Below are 10,676 nucleotides of genomic sequence, written 5' to 3' on the forward strand. Positions count from 1 at the left end.
AAATATAAGAATATTCTTTCTATTGTATCCAGTGTAAGAAGGTTAAAAAAATCTAGATGTCTTGGAGTTTGGACAATTCTGCATTCCAACTGTCCCATTGTGCAGTAATGCAAAGGCCTGATCAACCCTTTTCTAGCAGACTGTTATACTGGTTTTGTGGTTTTCTGTTGGCAGCTACTTTTTTCCTTTTCCTTTTTTAAAAATGTTCTGGATCCAAAACAAGCAGCTGGATTTATCCCAGGGGTAATCATGAACATTTCAATTCAAGGTATTTGATAGTCCCCAAACAGAAGGTCATATGGCATTTGTCAAATAATAATGATATCCAGCCAACTTCCCTCTCTGTATACAAATCAGCTACTTAGGATATAGTATTTCTAAGCATAGTATTTCAAAAAACTATATAAGAATGGCAAATAACTAAATTTGCAGCAGTATTTAATAAATATTTTACTTTTTTGTTGTTCATAAAAATTTTAACGGGAATATGAAATGAATGTATGCCCAAACAAAATGTAAATGTTTTAGCTTTTTTTTAAATCTAAGTTCCTTAATTTTGAGAATATATCTTTCAAGGCTCTTCAGGAAACTCAAAATGTTCCAATTTTTCCCCTATATATTGAATTTATTGGGGTGACACTGGTTAACAAAATTACACAGGTTTCAGGTACACAATTCTACAACACATCATCTGCACACTGTATTGTGTTCACCACCCCAAGTCAAATCTCTGTCTATCACCATTTATCACCCTTATGCCCTCCTCCACCTCCCCCTATATCCCTCCCCCAAGCAATCACCACACTTGTTCCTGTCCATGAGTTTTCTCTCTTATTTCTTTTTTGCTCAATCCCTCCACACTCCCAGCCCTAAACCAGTGCCACCCCGCCCCGCCAACAGCTATCAGCCTGCTCTCTATGACTCTGTTTCTATTTTGCTTGTTAGTTCATTTTGTTCATTAGATTCCACATGTGAGTGAAGTCACATATTTGTCTTTCTCTAACTGACTTATTTCACTTAGCATAATGCCCTCCAGGTCCATCCATGCTGTTGCAAAGGGTAAGGTTTCCTTTTTTTTTTCTTTTTTTACTACCGAGCAGTATTCCATTCTGTAAATGTATCACACCTTTTTTATTCACTCAACTACTGATGGACAGTTGGGCTGCTTCCATATATTGGCTATTGTAAATATGCTGCAATGAACATATGGATGCATATATTCTTTCAAATTAGTGTTCTGGGTTTCTTCGGATAAATTACCAGAAGTGAAATCACTGGGTCATAAAGTCAGCACCAATTTTAATTTTTTGAGGTAACTCCATACTGCTTCCACAGTGACTGCTTACACAGGTTTCAGGTACACAATTCTACAACACATCATCTGCACACTGTATTGTGTTCACCACCCCAAGTCAAATCTCTGTCTATCACCATTTATCACCCTTATGCCCTCCTCCACCTCCCCCTATATCCCTCCCCCAAGCAATCACCACACTTGTTCCTGTCCATGAGTTTTCTCTCTTATTTCTTTTTTGCTCAATCCCTCCACACTCCCAGCCCTAAACCAGTGCCACCCCGCCCCGCCAACAGCTATCAGCCTGCTCTCTATGACTCTGTTTCTATTTTGCTTGTTAGTTCATTTTGTTCATTAGATTCCACATGTGAGTGAAGTCACATATTTGTCTTTCTCTAACTGACTTATTTCACTTAGCATAATGCCCTCCAGGTCCATCCATGCTGTTGCAAAGGGTAAGGTTTCCTTTTTTTTTTCTTTTTTTACTACCGAGCAGTATTCCATTCTGTAAATGTATCACACCTTTTTTATTCACTCAACTACTGATGGACAGTTGGGCTGCTTCCATATATTGGCTATTGTAAATATGCTGCAATGAACATATGGATGCATATATTCTTTCAAATTAGTGTTCTGGGTTTCTTCGGATAAATTACCAGAAGTGAAATCACTGGGTCATAAAGTCAGCACCAATTTTAATTTTTTGAGGTAACTCCATACTGCTTCCACAGTGACTGCACCAATCTGCATTCCTACCAACAGTGCACTAGCGATCCATTTTCTCCACATCCTCATCAGCACTTGTTATTTTTTTATTTATTGACTAGAGGCCCAGTGCACAAAAATTTGTGCACTCGGGGGGCGGGGGAGGGGGGTCCCCCAGCCCGGCCTGTGCCCTCTCGCAGTCTGGGACCCCTCGGGAGATAACGACCTGCTGGCTTAGGCCTGCTCCCGGGTGGCAGAGGGCAGGCCCAATCCCTAAGTGCAGCCCCTGGTCAGGCTCAGAGCAGGGCCGATTGGGGAGTTGGGGCGCCGCCCCGTCATGCACAGAGCAGGGCGGATCAGGAGGTTGCGGCGCTGCACCCTGTCACACTCAGGGCAGGGCCAATGGGGAGGTTATGGCTCTACCCCGTCACACACAGAGCAGGGCCCGTGGAGGGGGCACTGGGGTGCCTGGCCAGTCTGGGTGAGGGGCTGAGGGCTGTTTTCAGCTGGTCACACACTCTTCAGGGTGTGGGTCCCCACTGGGGTGCCTGGCCAGTCTGGGTGAGGGGCTGAGGGCTGTTTTCAGCTGGTCACACACTCTTCAGGGTGTGGGTCCCCACTGGGGTGCCTGGCCAGCCTGGGTGAGGGGCTGAGGGCTGTTTTCAGCTGGTCACACACTCTTCAGGGTGTGGGTCCCCACTGGGGTGCCTGGCCAGTCTGGGTGAGGGGCTGAGGGCTGTTTTCAGCTGGTCACACACTCTTCAGGGTGTGGGTCCCCACTGGGGTGCCTGGCCAGTCTGGGTGAGGGGCTGAGGGCTGTTTTCAGCTGGTCACACACTCTTCAGGGTGTGGGTCCCCACTGGGGTGCCTGGCCAGTCTGGGTGAGGGGCTGAGGGCTGTTTTCCGGCTGGCGAGTGACTGAAGCTTCCAACCGCTCCTTGTTTTCTTTTTTTTTTTTTTTTTTTCTGGGCCAGCTTTAGCTCTGAGGCCTCGCTGCTGAAAACATGGATACAATGTTTCGGTCCGGCTGGGTTTCAGTCCGGCTGTTTTCTGGGGTTTTGTTTACCTTCTTATTTGCAACATAGTATATAGTTGCTTAGACTTGCAGATGAGAGGCCGGCAAGTGAGGCGGGGAACGTTGGAGTCTGCAGCAAGAAAGCCTCGTGCTCCGCTTCAGTGCCTGGCTGCCGGCCGCCATCTTGGCTGTCAGTTAATTTGCATATACTCACTGATTAGCCAATGAAAAGGGTAGCGGTCGTACGCTAATTACCATGTTTCTCTTTTATTAGTGTAGATGACAGCCATTCTGACAGGTGTGAGGTGATATCTTATTGTAGTTTTAATTTGCATTTCTCTGATGATTAGTGATGTTGAGCATCTTTCATATGTCTATTGGTCATCTCTATGTCCTCTTTGGAGAAGTATCTACAGTATTTAGGTTTTGTGCTAATTTCTTAATTGGATTTTTTTTAGTGTTGAGTTTTTTTATTAAGATCTTTATAAATTTTGGATATTAACCCCTATCAGAGTTAATATGTTCATACTGAATATGTTCTACCATTCAGTAGGTTGTCTTTTAATTTTTTTGATGGTTTCCTTTGCTGTGAAAACAGTTTTTAGTTTGATATAATCCCATTGCTTAATTTTTCTTTTGTTTCTCTCACCCAAGGCAATATATTAGAAAAAATATTGCTAGGAGAAATGTCCAAAATTTTACTGCCTATGTTTTCTACTAGGATTTTTGTGGTTTCAAATCTGACTACCTTTAGTCCATTGTATGTTTTTGTCTCCTTTGTCAAATACTAATTGACTATAAAGGCATGGATTTCTTTCTGGGCTCTCTATTCTGCTCCATTGATCTATATGTATGTTTTTATGTCAGTACCATGCTATTTTGATGACTATGGACTTATTGTACAGTTTTATATCAGGTAGTGTGATTCCTTCCATTTATTTATTTATTTATTTCCTCACCTTAGGGTGATACTTTTCCATTAACTTTTTTTTTTTTTTAGAGAGAGTGGAAGAGAGAGGGAAAGACTGAGAGAACTATCGATGTGAGAGAAACACATTGATTGGTTGCCTCCTGCACGAGCCCCGGCCAAGGCCCAGGCCAGAGAGAAGCCTGCAACCTAGGTACGTGCCCTTGACCAAAATTGAACCCGGGACCCTTTGGTCTGCAGGCTGACACTCTATCTACTGAGCCAAACCAGCTAGGGTCAACTCTGTTATTTTTTTTCCTTCCACATTCCTGTGGCTATTTGGGGTCTCTTGTGGTTCAATATAAATTTTTGGAATATTTGTTCTAGTTCTCTGAAATATGCCATTGGTATCTTGATAGGAATTGCATTGAATCTATAGATTGCTTTGGGTAATATGGACATTTTAATGATGTTAATTCTTCCTGCTCATGAAGATGGTATATACTTCCACTTATTTGTATTTTTTCAATTTCTTTCTTCAGTGTCATAATTTTTTGACTACAGGTCTTTTACATCCTTGGTTAAATTTATTCCTAGGTATTTTATTCTTTTTGAAGCAATTGTTAATGGGATTGATTTCTTAGTTTTCATTTCTGATTGTTCATTATTGGTGTATAAAATGAAACTGATTTCTGGGTATTTATTTTGTATCCTGCTACTTTACTGAATTCATTTTTCAGTTTAATAATCTTTGGTGGAAACTTTAGGGTTCTCTGTATACAGTATCATGTCATCTGCAAATAATGAGTTTTACTTCTTTCTTTCCAATTTGGAGGACTTTTATTTCTTCTTGTCTGATTGCTGTGGCTAGGACTTTTAGTACTATGTAGAATACGAGTGGTGAAAGCAACATCCCTGTCTTGTTCCTGATCTAAAGGGAAACACTTGTAGTTTTTGCCCAAGGAGTATGATGTTGGCTGAGGGTTTGTCATATATGGCCTTTATTACATTGAGGAATGTTCCCTCTATTCCCACTCTGCTGAGAGTTTTATCATAAATGGGTGCTGGATTTTATCAAATGCCATTTCTGCATCTACTGATATGATCATGTAGTTTATCCTTCATTTTGTTTATGTGGTATATCACGTTTATTGATTTGCAGATATTGTACCAGCCATGCATCCCTGGAATAAATCCCACTTGGTCTTTTTAATGTATTGTTGGATCCAGTTTTCTAATATTTTGTTGAGGATTTAAATGTTCCAATTTCTAAAAGAGTATCCACTGAAACTGAGTTATAATGAAAGGGGAAAATGTGTATGCATCCTATGTCAATATAACCATCACTTCTGAGGTCTCAGCAATCAGAAATTTATTTAAGTTATTTAGTAACTTGTAAGAATTAGGTCATTCTATATAATAAAAGGCTAATATGAAAATAGACTGAACAGTGGAATGACCAGTCGCTATGACATGCACTAACTATTAGGGGGCAGATGCTTAATGCAGGAGCTGCCCCCTGGTGGTCAGTGTGCTCCCACAGGGGGAGCAGGCCTAAGCCGGAAGGTGGACATCCCCCGAGGGGTCCCAGACTGTGAGAGGGTGCAGGCCGGGCTGAGGGATACCCACCCCCAGTGCACAAATGTTATGCACTGGGCCTCTAGTTAAAATATATTTGAAAACCCTTCAGAACACTTATGTTTAGTGCAGTGATGGCGAACCTTTTGAGTCGGCGTGTCAGCATTTTGGAAAACCCTAACTTAACTCTGGTGCCGTGTCACATATAGAAATTTTTTGATCTTTGCAACCATAGTAAAACAAAGATGTATATTTTTGATATTTATTTTATATATTTAAATGCCATTTAACAAAGAAAAATCAACCAAAAAAATGAGTTTGCGTGTCACCTCTGACACACGTGTCATAGGTTTGCCATCACTGGTTTAGTGTGTAATTGTATTAAGGCAGTAAAAATTAGACTAAATAAATTGTATTCTTAATATCTGAGTCTCTCAACAATAATTCCTAATGAAATCATACCTGTCACCATGCAGACTGACACATGTAAATGTATACTTTGCATTATATGTTTTTACACTTTGTATGTATACTTTGTTATACTTTTTATGGCAGGTAAAAGAGTGAGTAGATATAATGAACCATAACAATGATTTGTTTGCTATTGTATTTAAACTAATTAATGACTTGTAAAGGACTATTAACTCCATTAGAACAGGAATGAATGAACAAGATTGAGAACCAGTTTTTAAATCTGCTGAGACTACTAGGTAGGCTGGTTGGTTGGTTGAAGAGGCTGGCCCTCTTGGAGAATATAATTTACTTATGGAAAGAAATATGGGAGATGACTCACTGGAATTTCTTTAAATATGTTCATTAGAACAGGTCACAGGGAAGAAACATTGATTAGAAAATATAAGCTAATTAATATTATTAAATTAGTTCACTTTAAATTAGTGAAAAATTAAAAACACCATATTTTATCCTTAAACACTTTGAGAAATAAAAAACCAATTTGTGAAATAGTTTCTACTTAAAACTCTAGTTGTTACATATCTCACTATTGTGCAATGTTATTTAGATGTCTTATACACTTAAAAATTGCTTTTTAAAAGCAAAACAAATTATAATTTCCAAATCATAATTTTGTTGCTTTTCTTTTTTCATTTGCCAATTCTAAAATACTTTAATTTCAGAAAATATGTGAATATAGGGGACTTTTAAGGCATAATCATTTACCCCATTCTTTTCAAGTTCATTTTAAGTGTTATCAGAACTTTACCATATTCATAAATTTAAGAGGTACAAAGATTTACTTTTCTTTCCTTCTTATTTTATTCTAATTTTTTATAAGACTTGATTATCAACTATAGCTATTAACTTTAATCTATGGTGAAATTAGTAATTTTTTCTGATTTTCATAAACATAAGAGCAAAATACTGGATTTTAAGCAGTTGTTTTAACTAAGCACTTACTTGGAGAAAGTGCCATTTCTCTAAACATATGCCTTGAAAACAAATCTAATTCAGTTCCCATACTGGGGAGACTTTTGCAGTCAGGTGACCTATTTTTATTCTTACCAACTTCTGTTTTAAAAGGGGACACTTTCTGTCTTTGTCCCTAAATGCTGGGTTGTCCTTCTATGCTGATGCATGATGAAGCCGTGAGGCTTGGGAACTTGCGAACGAATAAGATGATTTTGTGATGAAACTGCATGTTAGATTGACACGATTAATAGTCCTTGAATTAGCTTAAATTTGAGACAACTTTTATAAGTTGCTGTGGGGAGCTGATATAGGGTTAAGCCTCGGACTGATCTGTGGGCAAAGTCACAAACAAGTCCCAGCTTAGAGGGCACAGTCCTCTTAAGCATAATTAGGCTTGACCTTATGACGCTCCCTAGATCTTACTCGGGAAGCTAATGGGCTGAGGGAAGTGCAACAAGAACAAAAACAAGTGAAACTCACAAGAACAGTGTAACTTTGGTAACCACTACCTTGTTTATCTCTGACTATAAAAATAAAGGCTCAGCTTGCCTCAGGATCTCTCTCTGTGTGGCCTCAGCCAGGCACAGGGAAGATCCACGGAGACTAAGGAAAGCTAGAGAGTTCTGAACACTGTCTCTGTGTAAAACATTCTTCGCCGACTCCATCCACACCTTTGGGAACCCCTGGACCGCTGGGGCTGGACCCCAGCAAGTTGCAGCATACACTTTCTTCTAGTTTTGTTTCCTTATCAACAGGGCTTGAAATTTTTTTCTGCATATTGACATTTTAACAAATATTCTGAAAGATTTCATATGTATTTCTTAGTCTGGATACTGTTTTCATCAGTTCTAATGTTTCCCCATTCAGTGTTAAAGACAAAATTTACTGTTTACTTAAACATTAGACTAAATTGGGCAAGGTGAGGAGGACTGGGGGGGGGGGGGGTCCTTTTTCCCTGTAGCTCTGGACAGCTTTCTTAGAGTTGATTTATCTAAGATTAGGAAAAAGTATGCTTTTGCATGACTAAGATTGTTTTAATGTTTGCTGTGTAAGCATTTTATATTTAAGAAAGTTCAACCTGAAATGTATTTGAATATAGAGAGAGAAACAGCTTCATTTAGTGGAATAATAGCAATCTCTAACCCATCAAATTAATATCTATCTCTTAAATAGCTTTCAAAAAGCACGTGACTAGAGAAATATTTTTCACTGCAATGCTTTGTTCTGTTTTAAAAATAGTAGGGGCGCAGGGCCAGTGTCACTCAGTGGTTGAGCGTGGACCTATGAATTCCCAGTCAGGGCATATGGCAGGGCTTTGGGCTGGATTCCTAGTGTGGGGCGTGCAGGAGGCAGCCAATGATTCTCTTTCATCATTGATGTTTTTATGTCACCCTCTCCCTGCCTCTCTGAAGTCAATAAAATATATATTTTAAAACAATAGTAGGGCTAAAATGTAGTAAAAACTTGGATACTTATACAGTACTGTACTTATGTTGTGTTTTACAAGGTAAAAATTTTATGTTTTGTAAAATGTTTTAAAAGGAGTCCAGAACGGAGTCCACTTTCTTGCTTCCAAATGCAGAGGTCCGAGAGAAGGCACATGGCCTCATTTGCTTCTGGGTGTTGTCAAATCCAATGGTCTCTCAAGTACTAAATGCCCAGATACATTTGTAAGGGATGCAGGAGTCTCACTTAACCAATAGTTTTTGCCAATATAAAGAGAAACATCTTGATTAAAGTGTGAGGAGATAGAAACCATACTGATCTGGGCAATTTTTGCTCCAATGATGTCTAATTTGTTGTGGAAGGGGAACATGCTCTAAATTAATGTTCTTAATAGTAACTTCTGAATTTCACCTTAAAAATATTTACCTTATAACAAAGATGTTTGAGGAAGAGCTATTTTATTACATGGCACAGATTAAATGTACAGATGTTATCTTAAACTATTAATTAAGGAGTTCTCTTGTGAATTTGAATATTCAATACCAGCTGTTATTCACATCAATATTTTAATATTTTACCATAAAGATATTTAATAAAAAGGATTGGTACACATTTAACTGTAAAAGTGCTAGTTAAACTTGTGAGAGGGAAAGGGAAATAACATTCCCTGAGCACTTACTTAATTTTCTTGCTTAATTTTTATGATGAGTCCATGAGGTAGATTTTAATTCTCATTTTACAAATGAAGATACTAAGGCACAGAGGGGTTATATAATTTTCCTGAAAATACACACCTAATAAATGGCAGAATTAGGATTTGAACCTAGGTCTGCCTGATTGCAAGGCCTGTTTTGCAGACAATCTCCCCTCATTTGTTATTAAATGTTAACCTCAGCCCACAGTCCCATCACGATCTTTGTTTATGGGTTACTGGAGAGAAATATAATTTGTCAAACCTCTGTTCCACAGTGGGAAATATGGGTGGGATGTGATTGCATAAGAGTGGGTTGTTGCTTACACATTGTCTTTGTGCTTTTGAGGGATTGTTTTTCTGTTTCCCTCTTAATCAGCAGGGTATAACTTTTGAAATTGGACTTAGTCCTGAGGTCTGAACTTTTCTGTTATTAGTCACCTGGCTTTTTTTTTTTAACTAGTAATTAGAAACAAAGAAGTGGGGAGGTGACAGTGTAGAGAGTGTAATATACAAAGGCAGTACTAGCAGCTGCTTTGTGGCTATCAATATATCTAAAAGACAGATGGGGAGAAGGATTAGTGAGTATTAAAATTAATGACAGGAGCAGTTTGGTTCAGTTGTAACCTAAGAAAAAAAGCTGAGGAGCCTAATCTTTATTTTGCTCCTGATCTAATGATTTAATTTTGATAAAGAAGATCCAGTGATTGAACTCATGCAAGGAGATGGCCTGGAGCCTACTAAAAGCGAGGTTGCAATTTCCATAGCATTCAAGACAACCAGAAAAATAAACAGGACTTTTAGAAGAAACCAAGTTTCCCAATAAATTCTATTTAAAAAAAAAAAAGAAGAAACCAAGTTTTCTTTCATTCAGAGGTGGAGGTAGGGTCCTTGCACTTATGGAATTGTGTTCTTTTTTTAAAAATTTATTTCTTTAGAGAGAGGAAAGAGAAACATCTATTTGTTGTTCCACTTATTTATGCATTCATTGGTTGCTTCTTGTATATGCTCTGACTGGAGATGGAACCTGAAACCTTGGCATATCAGGATGACACTCTAACCAACTGAGCTACCCAGCCAGGATTTGTGGAATTGTTTAGACCTGTGCTGTAACTGTAAGATACATACTGGATTTCAAAAATTTAATAAAAAGAATGTTAACTATATTTTCTTTTGATTACACGTTGAAACGACAATATTTTGGATATATTACGTTAAATAAAATATAATGCTGAAAATAATTTCACCTCTGCCTTTTTACTTTTTTTGTTTTGTTAATCCTCACCCGAGGATATTTTTCCATTGATTTTTAGGGAGAATGGAAGAGAGAGGGAAAGACTGAGAGAAATATTAATGTGAGAGAAACACATCGATTAGTTACCTCCTGCACGAGCCCCGACCAGGGCCTGGGCTGGGGAGGAGCCTGCAACTATAGTACGTGTCCTTTACTGGAATCGAACCTGGGACCTCTCTAAAAATCAATGAAAAAATATCCTTGGGTGAGGATTAAAAATAATAATAATAATAATAATAATAATAAATAAATAAATAAATAAAATCCATTGGTTGTCTCTTGCACATGCCCCGAACAAGGCTATGGATAGAGCCAGCA

This window comes from Myotis brandtii, unplaced genomic scaffold, assembly GCF_000412655.1.
Source record: "Myotis brandtii unplaced genomic scaffold, ASM41265v1 scaffold1109, whole genome shotgun sequence".
Lineage (NCBI taxonomy): Eukaryota > Metazoa > Chordata > Mammalia > Chiroptera > Vespertilionidae > Myotis > Myotis brandtii.